At 46.0% G+C, this 21,209-nt stretch overlaps 1 protein-coding gene across 1 annotated transcript in view; it reads left to right on the plus strand.

The window, feature by feature from the left end:
- Positions 1-9,616: 9,616 nt before the first annotated feature.
- The window catches only part of EFNA2 (ephrin A2), a gene marked incomplete at its 3' end in the record, with an annotated part of 66,596 nt that continues 55,003 nt past the window's right edge, over positions 9,617-21,209 (plus strand). Inside the window, exon 1 of the mRNA XM_081321585.1 lies at positions 9,617-9,714. The remainder of the gene's footprint in view (positions 9,715-21,209) is intronic.

A 21,209-nucleotide genomic window follows, 5' to 3' on the forward strand; every position in this document is an offset into this window, starting at 1 on the left:
AAGTTTATTATATTTGTATACCGCCCTTCTCCCGAAGGACTCGGGGCGGTGAACAGGGCACATATAAAATACAAGGTACGAAAGTTAAAAAGAGAATTAAATACAAAGCCCCAGCTAAAACAAAAATAATAATGTAAAAAACCACAATAAAAAAACCCAACACATCCCCCATCAGGCCAGGCTAGCTTGTTCAAATAAATAGGTCTTCAGATCGTGTCGGAAGGAGCGAAGGTCGGGCAGTAACTGTTGCAGCAGGGAGGAAAAAACATGTTTTGAAGCTTGACACACCCATAGTGACATTTTGTTTTAAGGGTATAATTGAGGTAACGGGTGTCTCACATTGGAAAATGTCTATTGGTATGAAGTCCTAAATGAGTGGGCCTCAACCTTCCTTGTGTGTCCAATCACACATAGCCAATACAGATTACTCTATTCTCTCAATTGCACTCAAAATTTCTGCTGTTAAACAAGTTTTCATGACCCATGTTATGATGAACTTTCTTTCTACAGTTAAGAGAATCACTGCAGTGGTTAAGTTAGTAACACGGTTGTTAAGCAAATCTGGTTTCCCCATTGACTTTGCTCATCAGAAAGTCGCAAATGGTGATGAAATAACTCCAGGACACTTCAAACGTCATAAATGCATTTCCGTTGCCAAGCACCTGAATTTTGATCATGTGACCATGGGGATGCTGTAATGGTCGTAAGTCTGAAAAACGGTCATAAGTTACTTTTTTCAGTGCCGTCAAATGGTCACTAAACAAATGCTTGTAAGGACTGCATGTTAGTTATGGGCACATTACAGTCTTCACATACAACATCTCAACCTTTCCAGCTACGCTGGTTTCTTGGTGGCTTCTGGATGCAATTCAAGGTGCTAGTCCTTAGTGGCAGAGAGACGGATTATTTATGGGACTGCCTGTCTCACATTATTTGAGCCTGCACCCGAAGTCCAACAGGGTGAGTTTATTCCTGGTCCCTCCTATGAAAGAGGGTCATCTGATGGGATCTGGGAGGCATCCATTCTCTGTCACCAGGATACCAGGTGGCCTTTACTGTGCAGATAGTCTTGGACTTGCAAAGATATAGAATAGAATAGAGCTGGAAGGGATCTTGGCGGTCATCTAGTCCAACCCCCTGTTCAGGCAGGAAACATACCGTTCCAGACAAATGGCTGTCCAGTCTCTTCTTTAAAAACTTCCAGTGTTGGACATTCACAGCTTCTGAAGGCAGGTTGTTCCACTGGTTAATTGTTCTAACTGCCAGGAAATTCCTCCTTAGTTCTAGGTTGCTTCTCTCTTTGATTATTTTCCATCCGTTGCTTCTTTTTCCTGCCTTCAGGAATTGAGGCCAGAATTTATGTTGCTATGAAAGGCGGTTGTAACGTGAGTCATGTCTGAGTTTATGATCTTTTCACTATATCTGTTAGGCGAATTCTTGCAGCTGTTAGGTGAAACACACAATTGAGAAGCAAATATGGCTTCCCCCATTGGCTTTGCTGGTTGAAAATCAGCTGACCTGCTGCAACCTTAGTAAATGCATGCCGGTTGTCAAATGCCTGAATTTTGATCATGGGACTGTGGGGAATGCCACAGTGGTCATAAGTGCGAGGACCAGTTGTAAGTCTTTTTTTTTCAGTGCCCTTGTAACTTTGAACAGTTGCTAAAATGAATGGTTGTAAATCAGGGCCAACCTGTAAAAGGTAAAGGTAAAGGTTCCCCCGCACATGCATGCTAGTCATTTCCGACTCTAGGGGCCGGTGCTCATCTCCATAAGCCGAAGAGCCAGCGTTTGTCCGAGGACGACTCCGTGGTCATGTGGCCGGCATGACTAGACGCCAAAGGCGCACGGAACGCTGTTACCTTCCCACCGTAGTGGTCCCTATTTTTCTACTTGCATTTTTACGTGCTTTCGAACTGCTAGGTTGGCAGAAGCTGGGACGAGTAACAGGCGCTCACTCTGTTACGCGGCACTCGGGATTCGACCTGCCAAACTGCCGACCTTCTGATCGACAAGCTCAGCGTCCTAACCCACTGAGCCACCGCGTCCTGTACCATCTATTTATTTCTGTTGTTTTGGATGCTGGTTTTTTTTTTTAAAAAATGTCTTTTCATCTGTTGTTGGCTGCCTAGTAGGGTTTTGCTGTGCAAGAGGCGCCGCCGTACAAATCAGATAAATCAAATACCTAAAGTAAATAAATATCATTTGCATAATGGCATCATTACACAAATGACATCAATCACAGAAATCCAGTTCATTGCGCACAAAGGCTGTGGGATCCCAGCCCCAAAGCTGAGATTTTGCTTCTATTCCGAAAGACTTTTTCTACAGATGAAGGCGATCAATTAGGAAAAAAACCTTTGTTAATAAAATGGTAAGCAAAGAAATCCTTTGTTTTGACTGCCCTCCCTCTCGTTGGATCATTTCTGTGGATGCCCTGAAATTCAAATATTATAAGAAAGGGAGGGGGGGGGGAACATCTAGAGCCAATGTTTTGTTTTCTTTCTCCTATCATCTTTCTAAAGTCACCTCCAAATGTGCTTTTGGACATTGTCTTGCAACACAGTGGGGTTTGGTTTAATCTTTTTGTAGCTGTTCTAACTCTCGGAACTTGCTTTGAATTATGAGCCGCTAGTAATCTCTCCCAGATTACTAGGGGATAGCATCATTTTATTTTATTTTTTGCAAAGACATAATACAGCTGCGATGGCTCTTTTCTCCAATTCCCCCCCTAATTATAGCAGGGAACGGGTGCTAAGTATCCCATCACACGATGAGTCAGATTTCCCCACTGGCCTCTAAGATCCCGCCTCTCAGAAGTCCCTTAGCTGGACATGAACACAGTAAGAATGGCTTGTTCTTGTTGTTAGTTGCGAAGTTGTGTCCGACCCATCGCGACCCCATGGACAACGTTCCTCCAGGCCTTCCTGTCCTCTACCATCTTCTGGAGTCCATTTAAGCTCACGCCTCCTGCTTCAGTGACTCCATCCAGCCACCTCATCCTCTGTCGTCCCCTTCTTCTCTTGCCCTCGATCTTTCCCAGAGTTAGGCTCTTCTCCAGCGAGTCCTTCCTTCTCATTAGGTGGCCAAAGGATTTGAGTTTCAACTTCAGGATCTGGCCTTCAAAAGGACAGTTGGGGTTGATCTCCTCTAGGACTGACCGGTTTGATCGCCTTGCAGTCCAAGGAACTTGCAGGAGTCTTCTCCAGCACCACAGTTCAAAGGCCTCCATTCTTTGGCGCTCAGCCTTTCTTACGGTCCATCTTTCACTGCCATACATTGCAACTGGGAAGACCATAGCCTTGACTAGACGCACTTTTGTTGGCAGGGTGACGTCTCTGCTTTAAGAATGGCTACACAGGTAAATATCTAAGGAGATTCTCATCATCCAGGTAAATGTTGGTCCCAAAGGTGCTTTTTCTTAATAAAGGCAACTGGACTTCCTTTATTTTTTCCCTGAAGACGTTTCCCTTCTCATCCTTTTCTTCTTCAATTCTGACTGAATGGTGGAGGATGGCAGGATTTACAGGACTCTCAGAAAGAGTGCTAATGAGCAGATGACTGCAAGGAATGTAAATCTTTCTGTCCTCCACCATTCAGTCAGAACTGAAGAAGCGTCTTGGGTGCAAAGTGAAACGGCTTCAAGGAAAAACCAAGTCCAGTTGCCTTTGGGAATAAAGCATCTTATAAGTCTACAGGGGTAGGCCTTGACTTAACTGCAGTCCATTTAGTGACCATTCAAAGTTATAACTGCACTGAAAAAAAATGACTTAGGGTCGTTTTACACACTTACAACCGTTGCAACAACTCCATGGTCACGTGATCAAAATTCAGACCTGTGGCAACTGACTCATATTTATGACGGTTGCCGTGTCCCGGGTGGTGTGCGTCATGTGATCCCCTTTTGCCAGCTTCTGACAAGTCGCTGGGGAAGCCAGATTCACTTAACAACCCTGTTACTTAACTGAACTGCATTGATTCACTGAATGGCAAGAAAGGTCGTAAAATGGGGCAAAACCGGCTTCAACTGTCTTGCTTAGCAACAGAAATTTTGGGCTCGGCTCTGGTCGTAGTTTGAGGACCGACTGCAATGATCACGTTGGTGCTAGAAGCAGACATGTCAAACACAAGGCCCGGGGGCCAGATCCGGCCCACGAAGTGGTTTCATGTGGCCCACGAAGCCATACTGGAAACAGTGAGGGAATGGTCCCCGCTGCCTTGGCCCTGGCCCAGAGACCCTCCTTCTGCCAGAGACCCCCAGATCTGTCCCACTCCTGCCCAGGCCCCCATAGGCACCCTTGATGCGAAGGATGTAGAGCTGGCCACGCCCACCCAGTAGGCCATACGCACTGTAGCCACACCCACCCAGTAGGCCACGCCCACCCTGGCCACACCCACCCGTCCCCCTGAGGGCAACCGCAATGCTGATGCGGCCCTCAATGAAATTGAGTTTGACACCCCTGTGCTAGAGGAAATAGGAAACTCTAGCTTGTCTAAGCAACCTCTCTTCCAGACGTTCATGAAAAACACAGGTTAATCACAGGACATTTCCCCATCCAACAGCCTGACGGGTCTAATCCTGCTTAAATGTTCAAAACCCTCCAAGGTTGCAGAAAAGAGAATTTCTGTAGCTCAGGGTGGAACTTGTGGATTCCTTGGTGATCTCTGAGGTCAGTGGTTTGCTTGCATACGTTTCATTACCGAACCAGGTAACATCATCAGGGTGAGAAGGAAGCCGCCTGTTCCACTGTCTTCCTGGCAATGGTTTTGATATTTCAGCTCTACCCCGACTTCCTCTCTTAACCTCCTCTTCTATGCCAGCTTTTTTCAGCCATGTTTTCACAGATCTTGATTTCTGATCCCACTTATCAGAAGTGGAGGTTCATGCTTGAACTCACAGTTGCTTCTTCAAAAAAGGGGGGACCCACCGGGGATCCATCATGGTGGGTTACGTGAAAGGCACGCTCAAGCTGGCGGGTGCCTGGAAGTGGATGTCGGCCCACGACATTGATTTGGTGCAAAGCATCTTTTGTGTTGCATTTGGCAATTTGATGGCTTCGGATTGATTAGGAAACCAGGGCTGCAGAAGCCGCATAGAGCACTAATTAGACCCGGGGGATGTGGTGATCAAGGATGGCCAAGACACAATTGATTAAACATCCTAGCAAATTACGCCGCCGTCTCGCCCGCCCCTTTGGCGTGCATTCCTTTCAATCAGAAGCGTCTTCCAAGGGTGCACGCAGGAAGATCGACAAAGGAGAAGAAGGCTTTCTCTCCCATGTTGACCAGACCCCTGATGGTCATTTTTCTCAAGTAATTAACACTTTACTTGTAATCAAAGCAAAGATCTCTGCCCTCAGCAGCTTACAATCTTATCTTTTTTTTCCTGGAGTGTCAGTGGGGTGGGGGAGAAACAAAGCATTGGAAGAAAAGTAGAGAGGTTAGGCTATATTGTACACTAGAGGTTACCATCTTGTAAAACAAAATGCTGAGTCTCTAGAAAGAGTGCAGAGAAGAGCAGCAAAGATGATCAGGGGACTGGAGGCTAAAACATATGAAGAACTGTTGCAGGAATTTGAAGGACTTTCAATATTTGAGGGGCTGCCACGAAGAAGAGGGGGTGGGTGTCAATCTATTATCTAAAGCATCAGAAGGCAAGAGAAGAAGGAATAGATGAAAACCAATCAAGGAGAGAAGCAACCTAGAACGAAGGAGAAATTTCTTGACAGTGAGAACAATAAACCAGTGGAACAGCTTGCCACCAGAAGTTGTGGATGCTTCATCACTGGAAGCTTTTCAGAAGAGATTGGACAAACATTTGTCTGAAATGGTATAGGGTCTCCTGCTTGAGCAGGGGTTGATCTAGAAGACCTCCAAGGTCCCTTCCAACTCTTATTCTTTTAATCTGCTAGACCAGGGGTAGGCAACCTTGGCTCTTTTATGACTCGTGGACTTCAACTCCCAGAAATGCTGAGCCAGCCGTGCTGAGGGGAAAGGGAGAGGTTTCCAAGCTGAGCTGTGGTGGCTCAGGAATTCTGGGAGTTGAAGTCCACGAGTCATGAAAGAGCCAAGGTTGCCTACCCCTGTGCTAGACTATCAAGCCTGGGGAGACGGTGGGATTACATTGGAAGAAAAGCTAAAAGGGATGGATTCTTTCATAGGACATTGTGGAATTGAGTTTGTGTTTCTGATCTGTAGTGATCCTGCAGAGTCTCTTCTAGGTTCTCCCCCAGTAGCAGACTTTCGGTAAGATGGCAAATGATAGACTTGGTGAAATGTGTAGTTGCGTGGTTTGTAGTTCAGTGTGGTTTAGAAACCAGGAGACTGTGAGATCTAGTCTCACTTTGGTGTGAAAGCCAGCTGGGTGACTTTGGGCCAATCACCTGGAGATGGTGAATTCTAGTCCTGACTTAGGTATGAAAGCCAGCTGGCTGATTTTGACCCAATCACCAGGAGACTGTGAGTTCTAGTCCTGCCTTAGCATGAAAGCCAGCTGGGTGACTTTGAGTGCTCAGCCCAGCTCAACTGACAAGGTGGTTGTTGTTGTGGGGAAAATTGGAGGAGGAAAGTGTACTTATATAATATGTTCACTACCTTGAGTTATTTATAAAAACAGTCTCTAAGCAAACTGTTGTAAATCGAGAACTGCCAGCGCTAATACTGACAGGTAGTCTTCAGCTTACAACGGTTTATTATCAGTTAAAAAGGCCACAGATAAAAATAACTTACGACCATTTTTCACAGTTAACAACCATTGCATCAGTCTCGTGGTTGTGTTATCAAAATTCAGACCCTTGGCAACTGAATCGTATTTATGACGGTTGCAGTGTCCCAAGGTCACGTGATCATCTTTTGGGACCTTCGGATAAGCAAAGTCACGGAGAAGTCAGATTCCCTTAACTGTGTTACTCACTTAACAAGGGCAGTGATTCACTTAACAACGGTGGCAAGAAAGGTTGTAAAATGGGGCAAAACTCACTTCACAAATGACTCACTTAGCAAGAGAAAGGTTGGGCTCAATTGTGAGCGTTACGTTGAGGCCTACCTGTACCAGACATGGATGCTGGCTGGGGAATTCTGGGAGTTGAAGTTCACTCCTCAGAAAGTTCTCCAGCTTTTGAGAAACCCTGTTTTAAAGCGCTTCCTGTTGATTTTGCTGTGAAGAGTAACGCTGGAGAACCAGGCTTGCTTCAGATGTGGGATATTTGCAAATATTTTTAGGGCTGAGGCAGAATATCGAGCAGCGCTATTTCTAGGGGGGGAAAAACCTGCCGTTGGCAAGAATCCAAATCTCACATTGGATCTGCAGACAGAACAGCTGTTTTGGCAGGAAAGTGAGAATGGAAGTGCAGAACAATTTAGTTGAGGGATTAAAATATCTTCAAATTTACCTTTTCAGAGACAGAGGGTTCTCATTAAAGTACACCAAGGAGAAGTGAAAGAAGCATCCATGGCCAGAGTCTATTAATGACCAGGGTCAGATTAAGAGACCCTTATTCCAATTTGGACGGTCCGGAGACCATCAAACTGTTGGACTACAGATAGTCCTCGACTTGCAACAGCTCATTTAGTGACCATTGAAAATTACAATGGAGCTGGGGAAAAAACAGCTTAGGACGATTTTTCACAGTTACGCATTTTGCAGCACCCCCAGGGTCACATGATCAAAATTCAGCTGCTTGGCAACTGGTTGATATTTATGACCGTTGCTGTGTCCCACGATCGTGTGATTCCCCTTTTGCGACCTTCTGACAAGCAAAGTCAGTGCGGGAAGCCAGATTCACTTAACAACCATGTTACTAACTTATCAACGAGGGATTCATTTAACAACTGCGGCAAGACAGATTGTAGAGTTGGGCAAAATTCACTTAACAAATGGAAATTTGGGACTCCATCGTGGTCGAGGAGTACCTGTACTTTGCAGGATTGTTCTGAGGATGAAAAAAAAGAAGAGTAAAAAGGAGGTTTTGCAGAGTTTAAAGGAAACATGGGACCTAAATCGATCAGTTATCTAAAGATGGAAAGAGAATTGCTCTCTGACTTTGACACTTATAGTATTATTTTAGGGGGGTTTACAGCGACCACCACCCCCTCCTCCTTCCTCCCCCTTCTCCTCCTCTTCCTCCTTCCTCCTCTTCCTCCTCCTCCTCCTCCTTCCTCCCCCTTCTCCTCCTCCTTCCTCCCCCTTCTCCTCCTTCCTCCCCCTTCTCCTCCTCTTCCTCCTTCCTCCTCTTCCTCCTCCTCCTCCTCCTTCCTCCCCCTTCTCCTCCTCCTTCCTCCCCCTTCTCCTCCTTCCTCCCCCTTCTCCTCCTCCTTCCTCCCCCTTCTCCTCCTTCCTCCCCCTTCTCCTCCTCTTCCTCCTTCCTCCTCTTCCTCCTCCTCCTCCTCCTTCCTCCCCCTTCTCCTCCTCCTTCCTCCCCCTTCTCCTCCTTCCTCCCCCTTCTCCTCCTCTTCCTCCTTCCTCCTCTTCCTCCTCCTCCTCCTCCTTCCTCCCCCTCCTCCTTCCTCCTCAAAAGCTCTAGGACTTTAACATTGAACATATTATTTTGGACGAGGAGGCCCAGCGAAGCTGTCTCCTCCTCCTCCTCCTCCTCCTCCTCTCTTTCTTATTCATATATTAATAGTCAGGCCTTTCCCAAAATTTCTCCCTTTACTGTGCAAACGGATCAAGCAGAAGAAATATTCTGTGCGAAAGCCAGAGAGAATTTGCCATAAATTTTGATTTCCAGGAGTGGTTTCTCCTCCCTCTATTTCTGCACACGGGGAGGGGCGCAGGGGGGAGCTTTTCTAATGGGGAGACAATGGGAGCAATTGTCCTGCCCCTCCCACGCAGGGGGTCTCTATCCCCACCAGAGTTTAGCATGTGAAAAGATCAGCAGGACCCATTCCTTTCAAGCCGGGCCTGGCTGAATCAATGAAAATATAACCTCTCCCCCCCCGCCCCCCAGAATGGTGCAGCATTTGGGGGTCTCCCATTTGCTGACTTCAAAAGGCTGAAAACAAAGACAAGGGGGAAATGACATTGGTATAGGATGCCGAGAAGAACGTGCAAGGGGGGGCCTTCCCGCCTCCCTCAGGCTTAAAACACACCCCAAGGAGACGCTTGCACACGCACCCTCTGTCACAGGTGCACACCTGCGGCCCCAACCCAACTCCCTTTGTTGTCCATGCACAAGTTCATCCCGCCCCCCCCCAGTGCCAGCCCTCCCCCAGACCTGCATTTAAGCGTGCTGCATCACATGGAGAAGAGGGCTCGTATTTCACTGCAAATATCTGGCTGATAACATTCACCGGGCCTTGTAAAGCCGTCTTCTCCCAGCTGGAATGCCGGGCTGACCACAGGCCGGCTATTGTGCGTCGGTAGCACAGATGGCGCCCGGCGGAGAGAAAAAACCGTGTTCCTCTGGGTCAGCTCACTTTTTACTTCTTTCAGCTTATTTGCAGGGCTTGGCCCAACAACATACGGGCTGTCGCCAAGCCAGATGCTTGTTCTGAGTTTGGCCCCGTTTGACGACCTTTTTTTTTTTGCCACAGCTGTTGTGAATCGCTGCAGTTGTTAAGTGAGTAACACGGTTGTTAAGTGAATCTGGCTTCCCCCTTGATTTCGCTTGTCAGAAGGTTGCAGAAGGGGATGAGCCCGGGACACTGCAACCGTCATAAATAGGAGCCAGTTGCCAAGCGTCTGAATTGTGATCCCGTGACGCTGCAATGCTTGTAAGTGTATAAAACAGTCATAAGTCATTTTTTCCAGTGTAACTTTGAAAGGTCACTAAACGAACTATTGTAAGTTGAGGACGACCTGTAGTTGGAAATCTACTGCTCTTTCTTCTCCTCTAAGGCAGCAAGAAGAATCAAAGGTCCTGAATAGGTCTGAAATGGACCAAGCCTCTGGCACAGGGTGTCTGGCTCCAAAAACCAAGAAGGACGAGTTGAGATTCTTCCAAGCAGCTTCATTTATTGTTCCTCACCCATAAGAGAGAATTTTGTCAAACTAAAGTAGGCTAAGAAACACACACACACACACACACACACCCTGCGCCACTAAAGTTTATGCTCTGGGAACTATTAGGCAGGAGCTGTCTTCACCCTCTTGCTCCCACACTGCGTTGTCTCTTGCTCCTCTGGAACGCAGCCCCTCCCTCTGGGAATCCAGATGGCATTCCATTACACGGCACGTCTGCAGGGTATAGAAAATTCAAGATGGGTGGCTGGGAGGGTGCTATCAATGCTCCGCCTTTTCTCATGTGCATTGCTCACGTTGAGCGTTGATCTCACTGCGGTGGTGTCATCTTGACTTCTCTTGGCCACGCCCTGTGAGAACCTCCCACCTCCCTTTGTTGACGAAGCACCGCAAGGGATGGATAAAGAGAAAGAAAGGGGAAGCAGAAAGGGGAAGACAGGGAAGGAGAGACAGGGAAAGGAAGGGAGGGAGAGAAGGAGGGAAAGAGAGGAAGGAAGGAAGGAAGGAAAAGGGAGGGAGGAAGGGAGGGAAGGAGAGAGGGAGGGAGGAAGATAGGGAGAAAGGAAGGGAGGGAGGGAAAGAGGAAGGAAGGAAAAGAGGGAGGGAGGGAGGAAGATAGGGAGAAAGGGAGGGAGGGAGGGAGAGAGGAAGAAAGGAAAAGGGAGGGAAGGAGGGAGGGAGAAAGGAAGGAAGGAAACGAGGGAGGAAGGGAGAAAGGAAGAAAGGAAGGGAAGGAGAGAGGGAGGGAGGAAGATAGGGAGAAAGCAAGGAAGGGAGGGAGGGAGGAAGGGAGGGAGAGAGGAAGGAAGGAAGGAAAAGAGGGAGGGAAGGAGGAAGGAAGGAAGGAAGGAAAAGAGGGAGGGAGGGAGGAAGGGAGAAAGGAAGGAAGGGATGGAGAGAGGGAGGGAGAGAGGGAAAGGAAGAAAGGAAAAGAGGGAGGGAGGGAGGAAGGGAGAAAGGAAGGGAAGGAGAGAGGGAGGGAAGAAGGGAGGAAGAAAGGAAGGAAGGAAGGAAGGGAGAAAGGAAGGGAAGGAAGAAGATAGGGAGGGAGGGAGGAAGAAAGGAAGGAAGGAAAAGAGGGAGGGAGGAAGATAGGGAGAAAGGAAGGAAGGGATGAAGAGAGGGAGGAAGGAGGGGCGTGTTGCTTGTGAGATGGGCAGCTATGTAGAAAAATAAAGATAAATAAATAAAAGGAAAGGACATCTTCAAGCATCTCCTTTGTAAGATCTTCTCCTTCAACAAGAACGGATCTTCCGATGGGTGGGTCAGCTCTGATTGGGACTATGGAAAAAGTCCAATACACTATTTCACACCCACACAGCCCTTTTTTTCTCTTTTCTTTCCAAAATCCTTCCTCTTCCTCTGTCATGTGGGCTCCTGGGAGACAGAGGAATCAAATAAGGTGTACATTCTTTAAAACATTCCAAATGGATCCCGCCATCCAGCAGATCAAATAATTCCCCCCCTGCTTTTGTTGTTGCCACTTTGCCTCCACAACCAGGGAGGTGTTGCAAAGGGTGGGCGGGGGGGGGGGCTTTTTCGCCAGGAAGGAAACCCTTTTCATATTCTGCAAAGTTACCTTGCCCGGGGGCAGGACGAGGAGGGATGGGTGAAAAGAAACACCGGCAGTAACTCACAAAGACCACCCAAGGAAGAAAAAAAAAAGGTGGAGGAAAACCTTCAGTATTAATTAGTTTATTTCTCTCTCTGATCCAAGTCCTTATGAAGCAAGTAATGAAGTGTATAAGCATTAACAGGCTCCCTAAGAAAGCCACACAGATCAAGCCATCCCTGGGTTTAAAGAAAAATCCTTGAAAGAGATATAGTGTCCTTTCTCTTCCTTTTCCCTTCCTCATCTATTTATTTCCTTCCCTCTCCCTCCCTTCCTCATTTATTTATTTCCTTCCCTCTCCCTCCCTTCCTCATTTATTTACTTACTTCCCTCTCCCTCCCTTCCTCATTTATTTATTTCCTTCCCTCTCCCTCCCTTCCACATTTATTTCCTTCCCTCTCCCTCCCTTCCTCATTTATTTACTTCCTTCCCTCTCCCTCCCTTCCTCATTTATTTCCTTCCCTCTCCCTCCCTTCCTCATTTATTTACTTCCTTCCCTCTCCCTCCCTTCCTCATTTATTTCCTTCCCTCTCCCTCCCTTCCTCATTTATTTATTTCCTTCTCTCTCCCTCCCTTCCTCATTTATTTACTTCCTTCCCTCTCCCTCCCTTCCTCATTTATTTATTTCCTTCTCTCTCCCTCCCTTCCTCATTTATTTACTTCCTTCCCTCTCCCTCCCTTCCTCATTTATTTACTTCCTTCCCTCTCCCTCCCTTCCTCATTTATTTATTTCCTTCCCTCTCCCTCCCTTCCTCATTTATTTACTTACTTCCCTCTCCCTCCCTTCCTCATTTATTTATTTACTTCCCTCTCCCTCCCTTCCTCATTTATTTACTTCCTTCCCTCTCCCTCCCTTCCTCATTTATTTACTTCCTTCCCTCTCCCTCCCTTCCTCATTTATTTATTTCCTTCTCTCTCCCTCCCTTCCTCATTTATTTACTTACTTCCCTCTCCCTCCCTTCCTCATTTATTTACTTCCTTCCCTCTCCCTCCCTTCCTCATTTATTTATTTCCTTCTCTCTCCCTCCCTTCCTCATTTATTTACTTACTTCCCTCTCCCTCCCTTCCTCATTTATTTACTTCCTTCCCTCTCCCTCCCTTCCTCATTTATTTACTTACTTCCCTCTCCCTCCCTTCCTCATTTATTTACTTCCCTCTCCCTCCCTTCCTCATTTATTTATTTCCTTCTCTCTCCCTCCCTTCCTCATTTATTTACTTCCTTCCCTCTCCCTCCCTTCCTCATTTATTTACTTCCTTCCCTCTCCCTCCCTTCCTCATTTATTTACTTACTTCCCTCTCCCTCCGTTCCTCATTTATTTACTTCCTTCCCTCTCCCTCCCTTCCTCATTTATTTCCTTCCCTCTCCCTCCCTTCCTCATTTATTTATTTCCTTCTCTCTCCCTCCCTTCCTCATTTATTTACTTCCTTCCCTCTCCCTCCCTTCCTCATTTATTTCCTTCCCTCTCCCTCCCTTCCTCATTTATTTACTTCCTTCCCTCTCCCTCCCTTCCTCATTTATTTCCTTCCCTCTCCCTCCCTTCCTCATTTATTTATTTCCTTCTCTCTCCCTCCCTTCCTCATTTATTTATTTCCTTCCCTCTCCCTCCCTTCCTCATTTATTTACTTACTTCCCTCTCCCTCCCTTCCTCATTTATTTACTTACTTCCCTCTCCCTCCCTTCCTCATTTATTTACTTCCTTCCCTCTCCCTCCCTTCCTCATTTATTTACTTCCGACCCTCTCCCTCCCTTCCTCATTTATTTATTTACTTCCCTCTCCCTCCCTTCCTCATTTATTTACTTACTTCCCTCTCCCTCCCTTCCTCATTTATTTACTTACTTCCCTCTCCCTCCCTTCCTCATTTATTTACTTACTTCCCTCTCCCTCCCTTCCTCATTTATTTACTTCCTTCCCTCTCCCTCCCTTCCACATTTATTTACTTCCTTCCCTCTCCCTCCCTTCCTCATTTATTTACTTACTTCCCTCTCCCTCCCTTCCTCATTTATTTACTTCCTTCCCTCTCCCTCCCTTCCACATTTATTTACTTCCTTCCCTCTCCCTCCCTTCCTCATTTATTTACTTCCTTCCCTCTCCCTCCCTTCCTCATTTATTTATTTACTTCCCTCTCCCTCCCTTCCTCATTTATTTACTTCCTTCCCTCTCCCTCCCTTCCTCATTTATTTACTTCCTTCCCTCTCCCTCCCTTCCTCATTTATTTACTTCCTTCCCTCTCCCTCCCTTCCTCATTTATTTACTTCCTTCCCTCTCCCTCCCTTCCTCATTTATTTATTTACTTCCCTCTCCCTCCCTTCCTCATTTATTTACTTCCTTCCCTCTCCCTCCCTTCCTCATTTATTTACTTCCTTCCCTCTCCCTCCCTTCCTCATTTATTTATTTACTTCCCTCTCCCTCCCTTCCTCATTTATTTACTTCCTTCCCTCTCCCTCCCTTCCTCATTTATTTATTTCCTTCCCTCTCCCTCCCTTCCTCATTTATTTACTTACTTCCCTCTCCCTCCCTTCCTCATTTATTTACTTCCTTCCCTCTCCCTCCCTTCCTCATCTATTTACTTCCTTCCCTCTCCCTCCCTTCCTCATTTATTTACTTCCTTCCCTCTCCCTCCCTTCCTCATTTATTTACTTCCTTCCCTCTCCCTCCCTTCCTCATTTATTTACTTCCTTCCCTCTCCCTCCCTTCCTCATTTATTTACTTCCTTCCCTCTCCCTCCCTTCCTCATTTATTTACTTCCTTCCCTCTCCCTCCCTTCCTCATTTATTTACTTCCTTCCCTCTCCCTCCCTTCCTCATTTATTTATTTACTTCCCTCTCCCTCCCTTCCTCATTTATTTACTTCCTTCCCTCTCCCTTTTATTTTTTTCCTTTCCTTTCCTTTCCTTTCCTTTCCTTTCCTTTCCTTTCCTTTCCTTTCCTTTCCTTCCCTTCCCTTCCCTTCCCTTCCCTTCCCTTCCCTTCCCTTCCCTTCCCTTCCCAAAACCTATAGTACAGATAGTCCTCAACAGCCATTCATTTAGCAACTGTTCAAAGTTACAACGGCACCAAAAACAATGACTTATACCCAGTCCTCATACTTATGACCATCACGGTAATCCCAAACTCAACATGATCAGAATTTGGGTGCTTGGCAGCTGGCATGCACTTATGACGGTTGCAGTGTCCCCGAGTTTGTTTATGTTTATTTGTGCCAGAAGCATCACAATCAAAATAAGGCATGCTATATATGACATAAAATATAAAATATAAAATTCAAGATTAAAATACGTACAAATTAAACAGATCTTGCCCACAAACTAGCAAGAGTGATTGCATTCTGTTGAGCTGCCACTTGGCAACTGGTTCATATTTATGACAGTCGCTGTGTCATATGATCCCCTTTTGTGACTTATGGACAAGCAGAGTCAATGGGGGGAGCCAGATCCACTTAACAACCCTGTCACTAATTTAACAGCGGCAGCTATTCATTTAAGAAAGGTCGTAAAATGGGGCAAAAGTCACTTAACAAATGTTTCACTTATCAATTGTGGTCGTAAGCCGGGGACTGCCTGTAACTGCCTGGAAATCTGTTCCTTTTATCAGGAAGGGATTGTTTTGCAACTGGAAAAAACAGAGCAAGTTTGTTTAGCAAGTCAAATTGCCCTGTAATTCTCCCCCCTCCCCACACAAAGATTTTGTACCGGGCTTTGTGAGTGTGATGACAATTGTTTATCCATACCCGCCGTTTTGCCCTCTGTGTGTTCACGGGCATAGCTAGATTTGCAGGCTGACTTGAAAAAGCCTGGATGTGAATGCTGGCTTGTCAGCATCCAGGATCATAGCTTTTCCAAACCTCAAGAGTCCTCCCCTTGCCCACCCCACCCCCAAAATCCCCTCCCGGCTGATCGTCTGCCTTTGATCATCGCCCCTGGGTTTGCAAATGACAAGCTCCCCACAACGCCACCCAAAGGGAAGATGATTTATTTAACTATCAAGACGTAGGATCTGTAAAAAAAACAACAAAAAACCCCAGAAAAATAGATTGTCAATATGCAAGATCAGCCAAGCACAAATACAGTCAACACACGTTACAGGAGAGGAACGAAAACATCTGTCTGCGTCTCATTTTCAAACAGACGATTCCCAAAGTCTGTGACCAGAGATAATGTTTCATCAGATTTGTCTGATATCTTTGCTGACCCTTTTTTTTCCCCTTTCAACGTTGTGATTTGTCTCCCTTCTTTCTTTTTTTTTCAAAAGACAGGCTGAAATTACAGGAATTTGCCAATCAAGCATATCCCAGGTGTATATCATTACACTGTTTGTAACTTCCGCATTGGAGGGATATGCAGGCAAGGCCATGCTGGCTTGCAAAGGAAGCGGCTTGGAGCAAAACTGGGCTAAGGTTGGGCATGTGGCATCCTGGGAAATGGACCCGCTTGTGTTGTTGTTAGCGTTGCGTGTATTGGTAGTCCTCGACTTACAACGGTTCACTTTAGTGACCATTGGAAGTTACAGCGGTAGTGGGGAAAAAAGTGATTTATGACCATTTTTTCACACTTTCAGTGCAGCATCTCCATGCCCACATGATCCAAATTCGGAAACTTGGCAACTGGCTCCCATTTATGACAGTCACTGTGTCCCGGGGTCATGTGATCACCTATTGTGATTTTTCTAACGAGCAAAGTCAATGGGGAAACAAGATTCACTTATCAACTAATTTAACAACTGCAGTGATTCGCTTAACAAATGTGGCAGGAAAGGTCGTAAAATGGGGCAAAACTCACTTAACAAATTTCTCACTTAGCAACATAAATTCTGGGCTCAGTTGTGGTCGTAGCTCGAGGACTACCTGTAGTATGTTAGCACAGCAGGAGTGCCAGTAAGGCTGGTAACCTTGCGGGCTAAAGAACAGTGTTATGTAAATAATAATAATAATAATAATAATAATAATAATAATAATAATAATAATAATAATAATAATAATAATAATAATAATAATAATGATGATGATGATGATGATGATGATGATGATGATGATGAAGAAGAAGAAGAAGAAGAAGAAGAAGGAGAAGAAGAAGAAGAAGAAGAAGAAGAAGAAGAAGAAGAAGAAGAAGAAGAAGAAGTAGTAATAGTAGTAGTAGTAGTAGTTGGGAGGGATCTTGGAGGTCATCTAGTCCAGGACTTTTCAACCTTTTCACCCACTGTACCACTTTTAGGATATGGCAACATCCGAGTACCACCAGTCGCCTAGCAAGGTGTCAAAAACTTGATGACCAAAAAAAATAGAAAAAGAAAAAAAGTGATGAAGTACAGGTAGTCCTCGACTTACAACAATTCGCTTAGTGACTATTCGAAATTACAATGGCACTGAAAAAAGTGCCCCCCAAGCCACAGCCGAGCAATACGCCTGCCCGCCTAGCAGCACTCTTCCTCCTGTCCGAAGTTTTCATTTTCTTTTGAGGATTGGCGGTGGGGTGGGGGTGTTTGGTTTTTATTTCCCCCCCCCCCGTCTGCTGGGTGGTTTCAGCAGGTTTTGGTCACTTCACATGACCCTGGGACACTGTGACCGTCATAAATATGAATCAGTTGCTAAGCATCTGAATGTAAATTGCAAGACCCTGGAGATTCCAGCTGATTGGCGCTTCTTCTGGGCTCAGAAGCGCCAGGATCAGTGCCGAGCTCCAGCTGGAGCCTGGCACCTATCCTGGCGCTTCCACTGAGCCCTGACAGCCCTGCAGCTCCCGCCATCTCTCGCTCAGGCTTGTGCGGTGCTGCCACACGTTCAGCTCATTCCCCTCCCACGCTATCACTTTTCTAGGATGGTCACGTACCACCTGGCAGCTGCCAATGTACCATAGGTGGTACCCGTACCACTGGTTGAAAAGCCCTGATCTAGTCCAACCCCCTGCTCAGGCAGGAAACCCTATACCATTTCAGACAAATGGTGGTCCAGTCTCTTTTTAAAAACCTCCAGTGTTGGAGCATTCACAGCTTCTGCAGTCGGGTTGTTCCACTGGGTAATTGTTCTCACTGTCAGGGAATTTCTCCTTAGTTCTAGGTTGCGTCTCTCTTTGGTTAGTTTCCATCCGTTGCTTCTTGTCCTGCCTTCACGGATATTGGAACTCTGCTATCAAATCCCTCCTAGTCCTTCTTTTCCTTAAACTAGACTTACCCAATTCCAGCAACCCTTCCTTACATGTTTTAGCTTCCGGTCCCCTGATCATCCTTGTTGCTCTTCTCTGCGGTCTTTCCAGAGTCTCAACGTCTTTTTTTTACATTGTGGTGACCAAAACTGGATGCAGGATTCCAAGTGTGGCTCTACCAAGAAGTAGGTTTTGGTCTACTTTGTCGAAGGCCTTGCTGAAGTCCAAGGAAAACTAAGGCTATTGGCTATTCCTGCCAGTTTAGCGTCATCTGCACATTTGATGAGTTCCCCTTCGCTTCTAAGTCAGAGATCCCCAACCTTTTGGGCCCCAGGGACCGGTTCCGCGGGAAGAGGTTTTTCCATGGATCAGAGGGGGCCTTGTTTCATGTACTGCTTGCATCCTGCAGATGGGGCTTTGCTTGTTTGTGTGGACTGGTTGCTGGCATGCTGCGGCCCAGTACCGGTCCACAGAGTTTGGGGACCCCTGAATCTAAGCCAACACAGTGCTAGGCTGCATTAACAGAGGGATAGAATCAAGATCACGTGAAGTGTTACTAACTTATCAACCGGAGTGATTCACTTAACAACTAAGGCAACTAAGGCAAAACTCGCTTAACAGTTGTCTCACTTAACAGCAGAAATTTTGGCCTCAGTTGTGGTTGTAAGTCAAGGACCGTCTTGTATTGGCCTCCACGACCTTTGGTTTCCTAGTCTGTCCTGAAGGGCTGAGCAACAATGAGCAAAGTTTGAGAGACACAGTGCAAACTTTATGCTGTCCGTGTATGTTTGTGTGTGTGTGTGCGTGCGTGCGTGCAGATTTTTGCTCTTCTCCAAGGTCTTGGAAAATGGATGAATGTGAGCGAGAAAAGTTTATTCTGTGTTTGTTGATATTGTTGATATAGAGAAATAAAGTGAATAGGCATGAATTATGGAATATTTTGCACCAGTCGAAGGTTGGTTGCTGAATGCGGTAGAGGATATATGATCGAAACAAAACAGACATGCAAATAAACGTAATGTTTAGCAAATGGTGCAGTGCTGAGCAGGGGGTAACCAAAGGATGGGTGATGCTCCTTTGGTATTGATGGATAAATATTGGGAGCCGTCCCTAATGGACAAGTTTGATAGACCTCAGTAAAAAGTCCTAAAACGGTATGAAATCTTTTAATTTTTGACTCTCTTCCCTTTCTTTCCAAGAAAATCTTGGGAATATTAAGCTTCTAGGAAAATGAACCTGGGCATATCTACATCCTTGGGGATTAGGACCAAATGCGCTTAATATGGAAGACACTGGGTATTTTCCTTACCAGAAAGTGTTAAGAGAATAACAGAGTTGGAAGGGACCTTGGAGGTCTTCTAGTCCAACCCACTGCTCAGGCAGAAAACGCTAACCCATTGCAGACAAATGGCTGTCCAATTTCTTCTTTAAAATTTCCTGTGTTGGAGCACCCACAACTTCTGGAGGCAAGAAGTCAAGTCATTCCACTGTCAAGAAATTTCTCCTTAGTTCTAGGCTGCTTTTCTCCTTGATTAGTTTCCATCCATTGTTTCTTGTCCTGCCTTCAATTTTGGAGAATAGGTTGACCCCCTCTTCTTTAAAAAACAAAACAAAAAAACACTTCCGGTGCCATTATAAGAGCATTGGTTAGAGCCATAGGATTTGATGCTGTATTGGTAATCGAGAATCTGAATACCGGTAATTTGCAGCAAATGCTAGTTGGATTGTATGATGCAACGAGAAGCATTTGAAAATGAATGGAGCAAAGTTTACCTTTGTTTGACAGGGAAATTGGTGTGAATGATAGCAAATCTGCATGCATGGTTAAAAAAAATAGAGTAGATAGATGAATGTGTGTGTGTACATTGATACAATGTTTGTTAAAGACAGGGAAACAAAAAGAGTGTTTAAGACAAAGAGCTCCCAGTGCTAATAGTAGGCAGATGGTGACTGCTTGCTGGAAAGAAGCTAAAACTTAATTTCAAGATCTCCTGTATTAGAATGAGTCATTTCAGAAACTAAAATAGTTGTGTATAAAATCATTGGCAAATCTAGACAGCACACTAAAAAGCAGAGACATCACCCTGCCAACAAAAGTGCATATAGTAAAGGCCATGGTCTTCCCAGTTGCAATGTATGGCTGTGAAAGTTGGACCATAAGAAAGGCTGAGCGTCAAAGAATTGAGGCCTTTGAACTATGGTGCTGGAGAAGACTCCTGCGAGTCCCTTGGACTGCAAGGCGATCAAACCGGTCAGTCCTAGAGGAGATCAACCCTGACTGCTCTTTAGAAGGCCAGATCCTGAAGTTGAAACTCAGAGCTGGGGTAAAGATGAGTTTATTCTTAACAGAACGAACTGGGGAAACAGGGAAGCCTGGCGTCTATTTGTACCTGCCCGGGTGGATGGCATCCAATCAGTTCAAACCTGGGCTTCCTGCCAGTGCAGGTGACAATGGGTGTAGATCCTGGCTTCCCACCAGGCTGACCATGCCTCGGGCTGTCAACAGCTTAAGTCATTAGGCTTATCCTGAGTGAGCAGTCATCGCCTGGAGCTGTCCAGCCCCTCTGCTGATCTGCACCATCAGCCTCCTGCTGTGCTGTCCTTTGTGTATGCTGGGAGGCATACACTGCAGAGGGCAAGAGAAGAAGGGGACGACAGAGAATGAGGTGGCTGGATGGAGTCACTGAAGCAGTAGGCGTGAGCTTAAATGGACTCCAGAAGATGGTAGAGGACAGGAAGGCCTGGAGGACCGTCGTCCATGGGGTCTCAATGGGTCGGACACGACTTCGCAATTAACAACAAATAAAATCATGCTTCTCCCCCCTTTGTCATATGGAAGGAGAGTTAGGTGTATTAGAAAAAAAACAGAAAAATACAGATAGTCCTTGACTTACAACCAGAACTGAGCCCAACATTTCTGTTGCTAAATGGGACAGTCGTTCAGTGAGTTTTGCCCCATTTTGCGACCTTCCTTGTCACAATTGTTATGCGAAGTCATTGCAGTTGTTAAGTTAGTAACCCGGTTGTTAAGTGAATCTGGCTTCCACTATTGCTTGTCAGAAGGTCGCACTAGGTCAGGGGTAGGCAATCTTGGCTCTTTTATGACTCGTGGACTTCAACTCCCAGAATTCCTGAGCCAGCCATGCTGAGGAGAAAGGGAGAGGTTTCCATGCTGGCTCAGGAATTCTGGGAGTTGAAGTCCACGAGTCATAAAAGAGCCAAGGTTGCCTTGGGTGGTCACGTGACCCCAGGACACTGCAGCTGTCATAAATATGAGCCAGTTGCCAAATGGCTGAATTTGGATCATGTGACCCTGGGGATGCTGCCATGATCATTAAGAGTGGAAAAACTGTCGCAAGTCACTTTCTTGCCAGAATTGTTAAGTGAAGTCATTGCAGTTGTTAAGTTAGTAACATGGTTGTTAAGTGAATCTGGCTTCCCCACTGACTTTGCATGTCAGAAGGTCTCAAAAGGGGATCACGCGGCCCCAGGACACTGTGA

The sequence above is a fragment of the Vipera berus genome (genome assembly GCF_964194415.1).
Source record: "Vipera berus genome assembly, chromosome: 1".
NCBI lineage: Eukaryota > Metazoa > Chordata > Lepidosauria > Squamata > Viperidae > Vipera > Vipera berus.